Source organism: Zonotrichia albicollis, chromosome 3, assembly GCF_047830755.1.
Source record: "Zonotrichia albicollis isolate bZonAlb1 chromosome 3, bZonAlb1.hap1, whole genome shotgun sequence".
Classification (NCBI taxonomy): Eukaryota; Metazoa; Chordata; class Aves; order Passeriformes; family Passerellidae; genus Zonotrichia; species Zonotrichia albicollis.
In genome coordinates, this window is record NC_133821.1 from 46,681,146 (window position 1) to 46,699,949 (window position 18,804).

At 39.9% G+C, this 18,804-nt stretch overlaps 1 long non-coding RNA gene across 1 annotated transcript in view; it reads right to left on the bottom strand.

The window, feature by feature from the left end:
• LOC113459214 (uncharacterized) overlaps positions 1–18,804 on the bottom strand; it is a 31,646-nt gene that overhangs the window by 3,088 nt on the left and 9,754 nt on the right. The window contains exons 2-5 of the long non-coding RNA XR_003380257.2: positions 8,459–8,550; positions 7,526–8,086; positions 6,261–6,486; positions 3,327–3,481 (exon numbers count right to left, since the gene is read on the bottom strand). This is a non-coding gene — a long non-coding RNA (uncharacterized LOC113459214). The remainder of the gene's footprint in view (positions 1–3,326; positions 3,482–6,260; positions 6,487–7,525; positions 8,087–8,458; positions 8,551–18,804) is intronic.

Below are 18,804 nucleotides of genomic sequence, written 5' to 3' on the forward strand. Positions count from 1 at the left end.
ATGCTTGGTGAAAAGATACTGGCATATTTCTAGTGGGGTACTAGGCGGGAGGAGAGCAAAGGAGAGAGAATGAGAACAATTTTGGGTTACTAGGAGGGGCTAGGGCAATTTCCAGCAGGAGGCATTCATCAGCCTAATGTCCTGTGGATGGACTGTGATACCCAAGGTAAATAGCCATCATGCTAATTGCATATGAACTAGTATGAATTGCATAAGGGAACTAGTAAACACCTGGGTTAGTTTTACTAACTCTAACAGAATGCTGAAAATACTGGAGCCATCTTAATCTCTGCTACTTCACCATCTGGCCTCACTCTGCAGAATGATGTCTGTGAAAACATTAAGTCAGTGCTTGAGCACTTAAGTGCTCATTTTACTCTACTGTAAAAGTCTTATAACACTGAATGATGAATTTCAGCTCTTTGGGCTAAAACCAGTGAATAAATGGTGTGCCATTAAAATGGTGCTGTTAGATGCAAAAATCTGTTGTTTCACTGCAGATGAAAAACGAAAAGAAGAATTCGTAGGAAAACCAGGTAAGTAAACATGATGTATACAAGGAAAAATAACAGAAATGTTCTGAAAATTGCCTCTAGTAGGTATAAATTCAGCATATACATGAAAAGCTGTAGAGTTTCTGCAAAGTGAAATCATATGTCACAAACTTCCTAAAGTTATCTGAAGGCAACAAGTGTTCAAACAAATCAGATATCACTCATATTCTCTAGCTGGGTTTCTAGAAAGCATTTGAAGTGGGTCGCTCACAGGACATTCTTAGAGAAATTAAATGGATCTAGAAAATGAGAGAAAGAGAGATATTTTCAGGTAGAAAAAGGCTGTTAGAAGTCAAGGATTAACAGTGGGAATAATGTGCTGTGTAAAGATACATGTCTCCTTACTGTCTTTTCTGCCATAACCAAAGTGTGGCAGAAAGTGTGTCTTTTCTGCCACAGTTTCCTCCCCTCACCTTGAAACCTGGGATCAATCAGACACAATATTTTTTATTTATTTATTTTTAAGATTCTGTTCATAACTTGAGAATATAGTACTGTAGATATTTTCCCTTTTCAGTGTCACTTAAGAGGGAAACACTGGCACCACCGAAGAAGGGAGGCAGCAAGAGTGCTCATTCTGGTGACAGAAGATCAAACATTGCGCCTTGTTTGGCAAGGACTTAGCAAACAGCAAACCAGTGATTCTACACTCAATTCCAGCAAGAGGTCTTGAACAAGCAATGATAAAATCAGGTTGAAATTACTTAGAAGACATCAGCAAGACTGAAAGTAATCAGCATGAGGATCTGAAGAACAGTCTCTTACCCCGTGGATAAGTTGGAAGCATTAGATCCAGATATTTCTTGACTTCAGTAAGGTTTTTAGTAACATCACATGATAGTCACAAAAGAAAGTTAATGGACATTGCTACAAATATAATGCGCTCAGCTGGTTTGAAATACAGTTTGAAGGAGCATGCCTCAGGAATTTGGTGTCCATCTTTATATGTGCTCCTGCAAGGGCCTTTCCTGAGCAAAATAATCAACATTCCAGTGAACAGCTGGGAGGACCGAGAATTGTGGGCTGAAATGTGGCACACCGTGCTGTAGGTTTGTGAACCATCAAGGACTAGAATTCAAGCTAACTGTGAGGGATCACAAAGAGCAAAACCCAAACAAGGATGACATTCAGAAATGACTGCATGGTGCCATACTTGAGAAAGAAAAATCAAGCATGCAAATAAGAGCTTGGTCCAAAAAGGAGGCTGGGGTTTGAGGCTGATTCTAAGAAGAATATGAAGCAATAATTTCATGTTGTTAATTCATCTCAGCTGTACTAATAGCAGCATCATGCATATCTCACAGGAGATAATAACAGTTTTCTTCTCTTTCCCAGAAAAGATCTCAAATGCCTCATTGTGTTTGGTTATAAAAGACCTGGAGAAACAGGAGAGAGAGAGTCTGGGTTACAAGATGTTGAAGCATTGACTATGAGAGAAGATTGTTCTTGCTTACCCCAGGCACAAGCAGGTTTGGGGAGGGTGATTAGACAGCAATCTTCAGATGGATTGCTCTAAAGGTTATTTGAGAGAGGACCGTGATAAACTTGTCTCCACAGTTACCCAGAGAAAATAAAATGACATTATATAAATTTGCAGCAAAGATTTAAATTATGTGTTGGGAAAAACCCAACCTTTTTGATAGGAGTCTTGAAATAGCAGAATAGACTCATTAGGCATGCTGAAAGTTTGCAGAAACCCACTGGACAAACCCTTTCAGGTAATGCCTAAATGCAGCTCCTCCTTTCTCAATGAAAGGATTTTACATAGATCATCTTTAAAGGGTCTTCCAAACACAATCTTCTGAGTTTACAATTTCATTTTTAAGTAGCAACTCTTTGAAATTACCTATATATGTAAATTTACTGGGTTTCATTCACACTGAGATTTAGTCAACTTTTTATGCAGCAATAGCTGGCCTGCATGTTGCACTTCATTGATTTGTGTATGACTGTTTTGATATCTGCTGTTCTCAGCTCTGCCAAAGAACATGCTCACCTTTTAAGCTTTACCAACAATTCTTCTACCATCCACCAGCAAAAGAGGAAACAAGTATGAAAGGTGATGATTCTGCAGTATCTGCTGTCCATGCTGGGATACTGCCTACAGGCTATAACTGAAAATCCCTGAATGAGTACAGCCCATGTGAATCACTGTTAAGAGGCACTCAGTACATTTACAGCTCCACACACCCCTATAAAATCACATCTTGGTTGCCAAGAACATGTCTCTGAGATTTAAAGATTTTTTTTTAACTGCTGAGGGGAAAAAATAGTCTGACAAAAATTAATTCATAGATATGAAGTTTTGCTCAGTGTTTTGGGAAAACTGGTAAGAAACCTGTTGATACACTGTGTGGCATCTTTATAGAATAGAATATGATGAATACAAATAGGAAACAGACGTCTTCTAAGCGAAAAGATAAATTCTAATCTGACATTACATACTAACTTTTTCTCTTCCTTCATATTAATATGTTCTTCAGTTTTTAATTTTCTTTTTTAAGTGACTACTGCTGTTACTGAGTGGATTGCTACAGAAAATTTTGTGAAAGCCAGGGTTGTTTTTTTCCCCAGAAATAAATGTGAAGCTCTCATTTAGTGAAAATATAACTTTACAGTATAAAAGAAAACTTCTTAGGTTTTTAGAACATTGACCTGACCTAATGACCATCTAGTTGTGTCAACTACTACCATCAGTATTTATTCACCCAACACAGACTTTCTGCTTTTCATCACAGGCCAGGCTTTGTAGAACAGGCACAGAGGTATTACCTGTAATATCTCTGCTTGTCCTGTGTCAGATCTTGTAAAAAATGGAACATCATCGAATTCACAGACCCTAAACATTGGCCACAGTTAGGAGGTGGAATCCAGAGAATGAAGTGCTGCTTTCACATGAGCATACAGTAATAGAAGGAAGAAAAAGCCTAAAATTGAAGGAAAACAATTTAAAGTATCTTTCAGATAAAATCTGACATGCATTCTTGAATTAGGGGATGCAAAAACAATAGAAGGGCACAAAACTAAAGTGATAATAATGAGAAAACAACCAGTAATGTATGGTAAATTAATTTCTTTCATTGCTCTCCTGATTGTCTGAGAGCAGAAATCTTTCACCCAAGTGTAGTGTTAATAATGCCAGTCAGGCCTGGTCTAACACCTCTTTGATCTAATGTGCTGTAGCAGACAGCAACAGCAATTTTCAGCTGGCTGCCATGGAAACATAGCAATTTTTCATGCAGATGTGAAGTTTATGGGTTCAGGTGGAACAGATACAAAATTCAATGGTTTTTCATGGTACAAAATCTTCTGTCTCATTTTGGCTACACTTGCCATTTGGAGATTTTGTATTAATCCCAGCCTGTAAACCAGAGCAACATTACTGAAAGTGAAGCTGAGAGAGCCATCCAAGCAGCAAGAGTTGTCATGAAAACCTAGACAATCACATTTTGAACATTCCTGCTTTATTTTGTCAGTTTTTGGCCTAAGAGATCAGGTGGGTGGCTAAAAACCTGCTGGTCTCATGTCTTCTTGTCTGCAGCCACTTTCCAGAGGAGAGGAATTATGTTGGAATTTCAGTTTGATTGTGCACCTTCCAACACACAAGCTATCAGCCAGTTCAGCAGTGGTGCAAATATATTCTTGTCTGTGAAACATCTACAGGGCTGTGTGTTATGGATGAGCAACACTATTTTATCCCTGAGTTCATTCAGGACTTGGCATGAGTGTCTTTATGAGTTAGCTTTGTGCCATTTTTTTCTCTTAAAATTGTCTGAAATAATTTTAATGTTTTAGGACATTCTGCCTCTGAATAGAACATATCTTAAGATACTCATAATGTGGAAATTTGGTATGTATCCTACAGCCCCAAAGAAAGTATTGAAAAAGGGAAAAAGGATGAGCAGAAGAGGCTTTGACTTGTCCTTGTACCTTTTGGATGAAGTTGGTCCAGCAGCCCAAGTAAATCCTCACAGGATTTACTCAACCACAAGTTGGCCTAGATCTTGCAACGAGCTGCATTTCTGGAGAGAAGTGCCTCTACATGATTTTACCACCTCCTGGTTGCCAGTAAAGCCAGCCCTGTTTCTGGCACATTTATCATGGCCATGATTGGGAGAGTTTATTAGATGACTATTCTTTGCCATCTTAATTCCTGACCTGAGGTGTCGTCCCTCTTCATTTTCAAAGCCATAAGAGCCCTTTTATAGATCTCTGTCCCTCTCACCCAGAGCAAAACTTGTTCTTCAGCTTCTGGCTAATTCAACTGTGAAGGTGAGTATTTTGGTCCAGTATACACAACTGTATTGCAAAATTATATTCATATCCTGTCAGATTATTGGAGTAAAAAACATGTTGTCTTTTGGACAGCCAACAACATCAGAGATGTATCCACATGATAACCTGATAATGTTTCTCATAGTGGACCAAGTACTCAGTTATGTGCTTTCTTCTCTTTAAACTTACAATCTTCATGAAAGATACTGCAAAACAATGTTAACACCTGTACTAATAACCTCTGAGAACTGAGAAACAGCACAATGGCAGCAGAGGTAAGCAATGAGAAGAAAGGAAATCAATAGGCTTACTCTGCTATGCAAATTTTAAAATCTACATTTGCAGGATTAATGCCAATTGACATGACTAAGAAAAATATTGGCCTTTCTGTTGGGCAAATTACATTCATATACACAGCTCATGAAATGAAGAAATCTGGGAATATGTGCTGCTGGAAGAAATGTGAAAAATAAGGACTGGTGTAGAGGTGCAAGCTGAATATGAAATTGCAAATCAAGTTGCCACAGTGGGAGAACTTGTAGCAGAGCAGATGATGGATAGTCCTGTGTTTTGCTGAGCTAACAGCATGGGCTGTAGCCTGGGCAGAAAGGCAGCAACAGTTAAATTCTGCACTGAATGCGAGTTTATAGTCCTATTTAGTCTATTTAAATGTGGTAGGTCCCTGAATATATTATATTCTTATGCCTCAGCCAGGTGACTACCAGCTCTGATCCTGTAATGGCAATTTTTCTTGACTTGGTAACACCCTACACAAGATGAGTAGTCTCAGCTACTCCCTTTTAACTAGAAATGCCTCACTGATGCCTGATGCTGCAGTTACAGACTTATCCTGACAATTTGCCACCCAAATACAGTTTTGCAAACACATTTATTCAAATACTCCTACTAATGATGATTCTATTTGTCCTCTAAACTTAATTTCCAGGGTAATTCTTTAAGCCATTGGTTGGGGCTGGATGGGTGAGAGAGGTTCATTTCGTGGTCTCCTGCTGACAGTGCAGATGAGAGGTGAGGAGCAAGGATGCTGCTTTCCTCATCCACCCACTGTGTCTCCACTTGGTCTTTGTAAAGTTGAAAAGCTTTTCACAATGAATGGTACCAGTGACTTGATTAGTAAGAAATGTGAGCCTTGGATGGATGCAGAATTGAAACAGAGAAATGAGAAGGAGTTAAAGGAACAGCAAAAGGGACTTCAGTGCCTGTACTTGTTTTTCTTGGATACACTTTGGACTGTTCACCTCATCTCTCAGAAATTATTTGGGTGAACTGGTGACTCCATGGTGTTTATTATTTTAATTATCATTGAACCATGCAGATGAAATTTACTGAATCATAAATCTGTAGACAGATGTACTCTGCATATTGTCATACACCACTGTAAATTCAGGAAAAGAGCAAGATTTTACTTACCACATTTAATTGGGCACAGAACAGAAGGGCTCAGGAATTTATAGCCAATGCTTTCATCCTTTAAAAACAAGAGATTTTTCCAATTTGTAAATTATTGGTTTAATTCCATTTAAATCATGTCAGCAGGAGCACCTTGGAATCATTGTTGTTTCTGGAGCTTGACTTTTTGGAGGGATGTGCATGGGATGGAAGAGCAGAAGTTGGGAGGAAAACAGAATGAAGCACACTGCAAATAATTAAAAGATAAAGGGAGCTGAGTTCAAAAACCTATTGATTCCTGTTTTATTCCAGCTGGTGGCCAGTGTAAAAAGCATATTAGAAGGACAGAAAATGAGGATTCCTCATCGGCATCAAATGGGTCATAAAATGCAAGGGAAACTGCCAAAGGCCCTTAGGGACCCAGGCAACTGTTTTCCTGCTCCCAGGTACAGGGAAAGGTTGGTTTATTTGGGCATCTCTTTGCTGTACCCAGATTTTACAAAATATAAAGGCTCTTGAGAGGAATTTGAATTAGTCATTAGCAGAATTAATTTCTTTTCTCCCCTTCAACAAATGGCATCAGCCCTGCACGTGAGAGACAAAAAGACTGCAGTAACAATGCACAGCCATCAGTGGCAATCCCAGGATGCAAGCAAGTGTGGATCTGCAAAGCAGAGAGAGAAGTGCAGATGTTGCATGGGCAGGGTCTGTCACAGGTGATCCAATGCTCTGAGTTTCTTTAACTTTTTTTAACTTCCAATAAAAATCTCTTGGATGCTGGAAATTTCTATAGAGTATAATACCAATTACAGGCTAATTTGAATGCTCACAAAAAATGTCTTTATTACTCATCCTGTTGTCAGCTTCTTGCTGACAATATGTGATAGAAATAACTATTAATACTTGCATTGTGGCAAAATAGGAAAGTAGAAACCACCTTAGAAGTAGTACTTAGAAGTAGTAGAACCACCTTAGAAAGCGGTGGTTCTGACAGCAGGCAGCCTTTACAAAAATTATATATTCTGTGATTTTGAAGCAACATTTCCTGGCTAACAAGACTGCCCTCAACAGCTGAAAGCATCATGTCATTAATTGAGTCACATAATGTCAACAACCTTAACTATAAAGACCTAAACCCCTTGCTTCATCTAATGTCCTACACAACACCAAACACAGAGTAGGATCCTACCCTTGGCGAAGGAAGCACTGGGTTTTTCACAGACACCTTTAATCCCAGCAGGCAGAGAGAGCTCAAGGAATACTGCAGGGGGCTGCTTCCCACTTACTTCAGTATTGGCCTTTCCACCAGTCACGCTTCATTGGGTCTTGCTGGGCCTCCTCAGCAGCAGACATGCCTGGCATCATTATGCACCAAAAAACAACAAAAAGAGCTCAGATGGCTTCAAAGGACGTGGGATCTGCAGCCCAGGCTGAGGGGGGCTGACAAAGAGCGAGGAAAAGTCAGGCTTCAGTAACTTTTAACGACAGCTCTCGTTAGGATTAAAAAAACAACTCAGCCATCGCACTGTGATTCAGTCTGAAGGCTTGCTCATCACCCTTGTGCTGCAGGTTGCAACACCATGGAGGAGGCTGTTATCCTCAAAATTAGTAATTTGGAGCACAGTATCAAGTGTGCAATGCCACGATGCAAGATGCCACTGCTGTCTGCCAGACTGGAGACTGACTGCTGCCACTTCAGCCATTCCATCTTTTTGCAGGATCCTGTTTCACCCATCAACCTACATTCTTGTTCCAAGTGGAAAAAAGTAGGTGTCAGCAAAGGCTGTCTTTGTCTTCTTTCCCAGGTCCCCTGATCAGCCCAGATGGACACTTACAAAGAGCACTGGCTGGAAAAATCACAAATAAATTACTATCCTTCACTTGTCCCATTTCTTAGTATTTATTAACAGAAAGGAAAGTTTAACATTTTAGAAAGCTCTTATCATCCTTTCCTGCTTTTACTGGAAATATAAACTGTTGAAGCAAAAATCAGTGGTCAGGATTTGTAGGAGTCAATGGATTCCCAAGCTTTTGAAACTCTCCAGAAATGCCATATACTTGACCTCTTCCTCATCAGTCCCACATGAGCCCTTGGATATCTTTTTGGCTGTAAGAGCATAGTGTCTGCCAACATCACAGACAAAATCTATCCAAGTCTTAGTACTTTGGCCATATCTTCTGTGATCCTCTACTGAGGATAAATTCTTTTCATCACTCACCTCTCAGTAAGTTTCTTGTGTCAAGAAAGGACTATGTTCTCATTCGATGAGTGAGACAAAGTGAAAATCCAGCTGTTGATACTTCTTTTCTTCTGAGAAAGAAATAATATTTATTTACTATGATTTGTGCTGCAATAGGTCTGGAAAGCCCCAGTGGAGACACAAGCCCTGGAATGATATGGGCTATACATGAGATACAGCTACACATCCTGAAAGTTTACAATCTAAAATAAGAAGACAAACAACTCTGATGTTATTGCAGACAAAAAGTATCACATATCATGAAATTAAACTCTCCCAGTGGGAGAGAGACTTGCTTGGGTCTGTGGATAAGATTGGCAGAATTTCATCCCCTGAGAGTAACAGTATAAAATATGAGCTTAGAACAACATCAATTACCATACATTTAATAATTTAAATGATATATATTTCATCGGTGCCTCAATTAACACCAGACTAGCCCATTTATTTCAGTGCTTGGATATCTTCTCTACTGTCTGGATTTCTGCTGTAATACTGATAAAGTAATGTTTTATCATCATTTCCTGTTTCTCAGGAATTTTCATTCTGTAAAATAGCTCTTTGTAGCAGTTATCTTGGACTTGCAATAGCTTCACACCAAGAATTCAGATGTATCATATGACTGTTATTATAACATCAATTGTGTGTTCAGCTCCATAGAATTATGAAATGTAATTAGGAGAAGGGGTTTTGAGAATTTATGTGTAAGACATTTCACAGTCATTAGCAACATCAGCAAAGCCCTGTTGGACCAACAAAGGATGGCAGAGAGAAATGCTCCTATTTTTCTGGTGTTCTGGAGTGGTTTTCCCATTTGTTGATTCTCGACATTTTTTTCAAGTAAAACCTAGTTCCAGGAGCATGGGAAATCACCCTAGATTTACATTCATACACTATGGAGCACAAAAACCTGATCCTACACAATAAATCATTTTCCATTTCATTTCCATACGGAACCGCATGACAGCACACTGGGGAAAATGGAAATGTAATGGTATCACAGCTGCTCATGGGCACATTAGCAGGAGGACAAACACAGGATAATTCTGAGTTCAGAAGTTCAAATCCAGCACAGGGTTATAAAAACTGAATTACAATCTCTTCTGGACTCCAATCCTTGGGGCAACTACTCCCCTGACACACACACACACGGTGTCTTGTGTCCTACAGCAGAATTAGTTTGGTGCTAAAAATGACAACTTTCAAGTGTGACTATTTCTGCCCTTCCCCCGCTGTCTTCAGTAATTTCTCAGAAGACCCAAAACCTTGTCCTTTTTCTAATAGTTATGGAAGTTACAAACCAACAGAATACCAGTTTTGGAATACTTTTAAGTCCTATTTTTTAGCATAACAGAAATGTCATAGCAATACCTCGATGCATGCACATGTTTTAATAGCTTTTTTTTTGCAGGAATAAAAAAGTCTACAAAGTGAACATACTTCTCAGTGTCTGTAAAGACCTATTGAATTTTAGTGCCTCAGGGTGTGAAAAATCAACATTTAACCTAAGGTTCTCACCATGTTTGGATGGAAGCATCACTACTACATCAAAATGGCTACCAGGTTGGCTGGAAGAGTGGGAAGGAGAAAAATGCTGTGGAGAATGCTGGGTCCTCCTCCTCCCATTAACTTATGCACCCTCAGTGTCTGACAGACTGCCCCAAAAGCACCAGCTCAGCCAGGATAAGACTGTGATGGTTTCCACACTGCTGAAGTTATTTGTAGGAAATGGAACTCCCTGGGGCCTGATGCCCATCAGCTCATTCACACACGCCCCACAGCTCAGAGCAAGCACAGCCACAACAGCAATCTTCCCTGACTTTTGCTTTAATCATCAATCCTGAGTTTCTTTGCTGTTTTAATTCAGAGCAGAGCCTGCAGCAGGAAGAAGGTGTGGGGAGAGGACTAGGGTCACTCATGTATCTCCTGGGAGGACTCCTGCCCACTACAGCTGGAACCATGGAGGTTTTTGTGGAACAGCAAAGGAACAGATCCATAGGGAAAGGCCAAGCAAGACACTGGAGTAATTTAGCAAAGTGGTGGGTTTGTGTCTGTGACTAGCTGCTGTGCTCCTTTCTGAGAGTGATCCAAGGAAATTGTCAGATGGTCAAAGGACACTTACTGAAGAGATTTATTGACTTGTGTGGCACCAAAAAGATCTAGTTGGATCTGTGTTCAGCGGGTCTCCAATTTGTTTTCATTTGTTATTTTCCTAACAAGATTTTCCATCTCTCTATCTCTTTGTCTCCCTCTCACACACACTCTCTCTCTCTCCATCTCTCTTTTCTATCTGAGAATCTAAAATTAGCCTTTTAAATCTGAGCGTAAAGTTGCCAAACATTGCAGTAGGATTTGGCAACACATGGGCTATTACTGAATTCCTGAATATGACAATATATTCTAAAACAATGGATTTCATAGCATCAGTGAACTCCATCCCAATCTAGGGGAATCAGCTGAGTGCAATATCCACCACGCCTCTGCCTCACAGGAGATATCCATAATAATTTGGCCAAAAGCATTGCAACGGTTACATTTCATGGTGATTTAGCAAAAAACAGTCAAAGAGCTACTGAAATATGCGCCCTTCAACACACCTTGCATAATATTTCTCCTGTTGAATTTATGTTTCTTTTCTCATCTTTAGGAATCATCAGAGCTACAGCTCCCCGCTTTTAACCTAGGATCATTTCTCACTCTTTTGGTTGGCCCACCGTAGCCTCATGCCATTCCAGCACCATTTCACTACAAGCAAAATCTACATACCAATTTGTACTGTGCAATTCCTTTTCCTTCATGCCTAGATTTTACTAAAACACTTGTATACTTACACAGTCATCTACAACAAACTAAAAAAAAAGCGCTTTAAAACTTATTTCTTTGCAGAAGGGAAGGAAATAGGTTTTGTTACTGTTTCATTTCTAGGATCCCCTTAGGGGCTTGCATAGGTATGTTTTGCTGCAGGCTTACTGCATTGCCTGTGATTTCCACTCAAAGGACCCTGGAACAAACAAAAATCATAATCTTTTCTCCCCATCTATCTCAAACAATATCAGAGAGTAGAGAAGAACACTCATTTGTCTTTTTTAAAATGATATTTTAATTACTCATGTCATGCCTCAGCAAAATGGCAAGCCTTTTGTTAAAATGGGGCTTAATTGCATTATGAAGCCTTCATGGGACCCTTGCACATAAAGCGCTTTTCTTCAGACTTCCAAGACCTAAATTTGCAGTTGGCTCCTGACCAGCGCACTCGAGCAGATAGGCACGTAGGTAGCGGGCAGACCCCGTGTCGATGAAGTAATCACAACTGACTGCCTTGAATGTGCTATGCCACAAATTTACACACCAACAAAAATTGTATTTGCATCTTGGTTTTCGTTTTGAATTCATTCAGAAAAAAAAAAACCTAACCTAAAAAAATCCCCAGCCCTTACTATGTGAGAAAGCATGGAGACACCTTCACGGACTGTTGGCTACGCCTCAGCAAAGCTTTACAACAATCTGTTAGACAAAAAAGAGACTGATGCAGATACCTTAATAAGCATCCCATCTGTGAGGTCATCGGGATATTTCAAACAACTTTCAGCTCTCATTAGTTTAGTGGATTCCACAAGCATGTCCTTATCTTTTGTAACTTTTGCAGCCAAACTTCCTGGGAAAGCCTCTGAGCTGGGTGACATTCCTACCCATGGGTCAGTCTGCAGTAATGAGCAATCAATTTATGTGTCCTTTGCACTCCCAGCCAGTATATGTTTATATTAACCTTTACGTTGAGAATTTTTTCCTTTATCCGTGTAATTCTTTGGGTTCTACCATGCAAATCTCATTATTTTTAACAGGCTGCAATTAAGATAACCAAGCTATTGATCACAGTCATTTGCAACATTGATGGGCATTTTCCAAGAATAAATGCTTTTTTTTTTTTTACTATATTAGTGATGGAATGTGTAACAGAGATTATGCCTGAAAAGTAATAGTGACTAGCAGAGTTGGAGGCTCATGGGAATCCTTATCAGTGCTCTGGTTTTGTACCTTCAATTAACACAGGAGGTATAGCATAGTCTGTTGCTTCACATAAAACACACTATGCATGATGTTGCATGGAAATGAGATTTACAATTTTTCAAGTCTGCTAGGCCTGAATGAGTAAATGTGTATTTATTACAATTTCTTACAGTTTTATGCACTCAAAAGGGATAAAACAGGTTCATCAGCACTTGCCCACATGTTAGGTCTTCATTGCACTAATGAATACCCTTTTAAAGGGAATGTTGTATTGCTATTTTCTTTTCTAATAACTCCCACGTCTGTATTCACAATTTATTGGACTGAACCATTCCACTGCTTAAGGTACAAGAGGATAATACCCACAGTCCTTATTCAGATCTTTCTTTGGCTGCTGCTGAAGTCTTCTCTGAATTTTGCCTGAAGGACATGGGTGGAAAAACAGAACTGGTGAAACACTGATAACAGATGAAGAAGTAAGAAGAAATGCTACAGGATGTTTGCCTGCAGGACCATAAAAGGTAAAACCAAAACTTTAGAATAGGATGGAAAAAGCAAGGGCAGCCTGAGGAGAGAGCCAAAAGGTGTGTGCATGGTTGGTGGGATGTCGGCTCAAGGTGGGGCAAGTGGACAAATACGATTTGGGAAAGAAAGTGAAAAATGGAGGCTGAGCAGAAGATATTTCAGTATTTCAGGACTGGAGTAGTCAACATCCAGAATAAGTTTTGGTGGGAATGCTGAAGTAGCAGTGAAATAGGGAAGAGATTACAGAAAAATGCCTGAATTGGAGCAGTCCAAATGAGGAGTAAATCCTCAAAGATTATTATCATCTGAAAATCCCAAAGTGAGCAGGGCAATGATGAAGGTTAGGAAGGACAGAGTAGGAAAGGAGAGACTGATTTCACAGTTTTAATTACAATGTTGTATTCTGATCACATTTTGTATTCTAACTGCTTTCATTTTCATCTACTGTAAAGAGAACATAAGAGTTATTCCTCCTTTATTAACCTTCCTTCTCCAGCACTGTGTGTTGGCTCACCTAATGTGCACAACTACTTCCTTTTCAAAGCAAATAGAAAACAGTTATGAGCAAACACATGCCTTGAGAAAGGAGGGGAAAAGCCTCCATTCCAGCCTTTTTCAGCTATCTACTGCCTAAACAGGTTGCTATGCCTTCCCATAGATTCCAACCAAAATTAATAAAACCTGGGAAAATCTGCTAGGAAGCATCACTCAGGTCATATTCCATAACCAGGAAGGACCTTGAGTTTGGATGTAATGGGATCTGTGGGTTTGATAACAATTAATCTCATTTCCTTCTTTATGTCTATCTATCATGCTATTTTTATTCTGCCCTGACTATTTACAGTTTGCAGTAAACACCATCAATATCTTTTCTGTTGGTACTTCTCAGAACCACTCCACACAGAGAGGTGCATTAATGATCTGCTCTCCCAGGCAGGCTGACTTCTAGGTTTCTCCCTTTACTCTTCTTATACTCCCTAACAAGTCCTATAAAACATGAGCTTAAACTCAACAATCATCACATGCTTAGTGATATTCATTTGTGTTTTCCTGAGAGTTTTCATTTTTACAACTTGTGTGCTCATATGGAGTCAGTGTGGTTTCCTTTCATTGTTTCATAAAATAAAGTGGCTCACATTTGAAAATGGAATTTCAACCACAGTAAAATCATCTTCCTGTCTCAGAGAAAAATGTTTCTGGGGTGGGTTAAACACTATGCTTTCCACATGCAAGTCTGATGCAATTCAGAACAGTAAAATGCATTGTTGGACCACAGAAAAAGCGAGGTGAGGAAGAGAGGTTAAATAACCAGTTCTGGGCAATGAGAAATAAATGCAAATAATAGGCAATACTTTTCAAAATATTATGCAAAGATATATATAAAAAAGTATTTGCATAGGAGACTGAAGATTTATGTATGTTTTATGATCCTGAAGTAGCACACAAAAACCATTCATGAAACACAAAGCTTTGGCTGTGCATGTCCTTGGAAGATGTCAGCTTTCCTATAGTTTGTGATATGGGATGTTAACTTTTGGAACTGACTGCAGTACAGACATCTAGAAAGAGAGAACATTTAACCCAAATGGGTTAAATAAGATAAGGTCTCGGTCTCCTCTCTTAAAAAATCTTCACAGGAAACCTCTGCATAAGACTTGCGGTAAAAGCAAAGAGTAATGTTTTAGGCATCTAAGATTGCAATACTAACTTTTGGTTTATTACATCTCAGACTGATGATTCACATCATCATGATAACTGTCCTGCAGAACCAAGTTAAGGAACACAATTTAGTGCTTTCATCAACAGTTGAATGATAGGTTGTTAATAATCAGTGTGCTCATTCTGATTATTTGGGAAGCAACTGATCTGTAAGTTGCCCTTTCTCTCTGTTTCCTGGAAGGTCCTGGAGATGCAATAAAGGCAGCTTTGCTCCTAGGATCCTGGCATAGCCTTGCACGCTGCCATCTCCATCTGAGGGCACAAAACACTGCCTGCTTCTAGCCCCACAAAGAACTGACCTCAAGCTGCAGATATGTGCTTAGTGATACAAAGACTTATACAAATGTAAAAAATTGTAAAGCAAGATCAGCAGGAAAAACAACAACTGCTGTCAGAAACCTGATTTATTCTCTGCAAGATAAACAAATGCAGCATTTATGGGTAATTATTAGCCCTCCTGTGTTCTTCATAGATTAATTACTCTATTGTAGGGTGCTTTTGTGGGGTAGATGTAGCCTAGATTTCACTGCAGTAGCTTAAACATGGGTGTTTAGAGGCATCTTAACCATGTCCTGGATCTCTTTTCTCCCAGGTGCCACCTAGAAGTTTATGTCTATCCTGTAGATACACATGTACATCTGCATTATTTCATATATTTTGTACAGCTGTCTCAAACCCACATGTATGAGAAATGAATGATTCAAGGAGGGATGAGCAAATTCCTAGAGGATCTAGCAGGCAGAGAGTCTGACCCCCTGGGCCCAGAGTCCTGCCCATAATCAGACAGTGAAAGTCATCACAATATGCAGAAACAATTCCTTCAGCAGGTGGTAGTCTAGATTTGTCAGTAAGCAACAGGAGAGTAGAGAAGATGCTCAAAACAATTTGGCCACAGTAAGCTTTGCCACATGGGTGAGAAGGGACCCTGCTCACATACCAGCCCCTCTGCCCTGGGAACATTTCTCTTTGCAAACACAGAACTGCCCACCATGCATGAAGTGATGGAGAATCCACCTAGCTCCCAGACACACCTCTCTAGTTTCTCAAGCCCGGAAGGTTCTTTCCTCCCTTAGGACGTCATCAAAGGAAGGAGACAGCAAAGCCAGGCTTGAAGTAGAAACACATAATCTACTACTCAGTGGTCAAATGGTCTTACCCTGTGTACCATAGGAAATGCAAAGGACTTCCCCCTCCCAGCAAGCCTGTGCCCTTCAGCACCAGAGCAAAGTGTGGCCATGAGCGATCATTTCTGGCTAGCTGACCAACCCAGTGATGTGGCCTAATGGAAACCTAGTGCATTCTAAGATGCCAGCATGAAAACAAGATAAACTTCCATCAGATTGTCATCAGACCAATTTTAATCTTCCAGAGCCAAACAATCCCTTCTGCTGAAGGCTCCAGATGGGATAAAAAGAATGCAAATCACAATCTAATCAGTGTGATAGAAAGGGAAGATGTGGGAGCAGAGCCTTGTTTTCTACTATTTGAAACTCAGCCAATAAGTCATTTAATCTGCAGCAACATGTATAGTACCAGTAGCTTGTAAATGAGATGATTAATATAAATTTTAAATATTTTTTTTAAGATGTGAAGTTGAAGATCGTGTCCTGTAGGCAGGTACAATACCACCTCTGGCAACATCCAAATAGTCTGAAAGAATCAAGCATCGAATTTCTTTCAGCAACCTGTGTAAGTACTTAGCCAATTTCAGCAGATACAATCTCATTAATAACATTTCTTGCAATTTCTTTCACATTGTTTTCAATTGGATCTCTTTAAGGTTTTGTTTTGGAAATCAATTGATATAAAGAGAGGTTTTTAAATTAAACCCCCTCTTTTCCCTAATATTTACTTTTTTCTCCATATCTGACTAAGCTTGTACTGCAATAACTCATTGCTTTCTAATCTGGAAAGGTGCTTCATGCTTATCAGTAGATGCTGATAATTTTTTTCCTGCTCTGTATTTACAAAGGAATTAGCCAAGAAGAGAGATAGCAGGTCAAAAAAAGCCCTGTAGAAAAGAAGCCATGTAAGATTCACTCTTTCAGCTTGTATCCTCCATTTACATTTAGATGACATCTACTTTTAGTAGATATTTAAAATTAACCAAAAAAAGAGACTGAAAAAGTGCATGTGGTGCTCATTCTGCCCAGGCTGGAGCAGTCTCTGTGACACACAAACAGGTTTGGCATTGAGGTAAAAGAGGGATGGTGACAAAAGGAATTTATGAGGGCTGTGCAAGGTCCTCATTGTCTTGTGTAACATTATCTCTTTCCAGATTTAAGTTGAAGACTCATATGGAGAAACTTCAAGGGTTGCCAACTGCTTCTAGCATTAACCCACATTTCTACAGATTCAAATGATAAATTGATATTTCTCTGTTACATTAAAAAAAATGAGTAAAGGTTTTTTTAAAAGAGTCAAACATTTGTAAAATAAATTGAACTCTAGCTTTCATTATCTTTCTTAATTGCTCAAATCCCCCAGTCTCCTTCAATTCCATGAGCAAATATCCCACTTTTAAAACATCTATTCCAGCACCTACTGCACTAATTTTATTAAGGTGATTGCATTTCTGCTGTGGTTGAAACTGTGGAGGTGATTTTGCTGTACAGTTCACTAACAATAACACGGGGAAAAGGGCCAAAGAGAAAGCCAAGTATGGATGAGACTATTGCAAGTATTTCTGTCCATCTGGATGGACATGCAGAAGTGATCTCACTGAAGTGAATGGGATGAAACACCACTCAAAGGTAAGTGCTTACAGTAAGGTACATAATTGGGCTTCCACAGCCAACAGACATAATGTATTTACAGTGAGAGGCAAGAGCATGGACAAACCCTGGAGGCAACTAATGAAAGGACATGCTCTTCGGAGTTTCTTCCTGCAGGCTCAATTAAATGACTCTTATTACAGCTCCAGCCAAATACTGTGTAGGACGGAGAATATGGATTGAGTGTGGGCTGTGGAACTCAGCTACCCTCAGAGAGGGCCTGAGAGGGGTTTGCCCTGAAGAAAGGCTGTGCTCTGATAGACCAGTTTTAAACTCATTCATGTGAAGTCCACTTGCAACAGTGAACCTGTTTCAGGACAGCCTCGAATTCACTACAGCAGGTTTTAATTTGTATGCAAAAGACCACATTCAATGAGCTTGCTGCCAATTAAGATTATTTATAGAGAACATGATGTTTAATTTCAAACCTCACTGTTTCAAGGAAGAGAGAGCAGGCCCTGAGTGAATGCAGATAAGAGACTCCCAACAGCGTTGGCATGTGGCAACATTTGGCTGCAGCCAGACATCCCGGAGTGATGAGGCCGTGTGGGCACAAGATGTCTCCGCCCTCCCTTGTCTGGGCTGCCACCTCCCGGCTTGTGAGAGCCATCCTGTCCCTTTCAGCGGAAATGAGTGCCAGCAAAATGTAGTAATTCTAACAGAGAGAGTCCTGGAAAGAGGGACATTTTGCAGGAGGTGGAGGCTGCAGCCAGCACTCCATGGCACAGATGGGCCACAAGCCACATCTGCGGATACTCCACAACAGCAAGCCTTGCTCTTGAAGACCATAAAACCTTGCTACTGGCAGGCTCTTTTTGTACAAAACCTTGCTTTTTATGCAGGTATTTAAAATTTTAGAAGATATTTTAAAGTATTTTGGAAGCATCCCTTTCCTGGCAGGTTTACCACAAAGCAGGACAAGTTGCAAATATTCTGAAGTCACAGAGCTGCCAGTTGAGAGCATCCCAGGCTCAGAGGCTGCTGAAGGGAAAGAGCTGCTGGCAAGTTTTAACAGGCTCCCTCCAATGGAGATTTTTTAAAAAGCACAAAACACCACAGCAATCAAAATGTAATGTCTAACCTGAGGTGAGCCTGAGAATGAGCTTCTGAGGAAAACTTGCTGTTGATTTTCAGAGGCACAGCCCATTCCTTATCCCAACCTATCTGGCCTGGCAGCTAGAGAGCCTGTTGGCACAGTGCTTATCCAGTCCTTAATTACAGGTCTTATCTATCAAATGAAAATTCATTAAAAATGACTAGGTGGGCTCCTTGTAGTGATTCTCTGTGGGGATGACACTG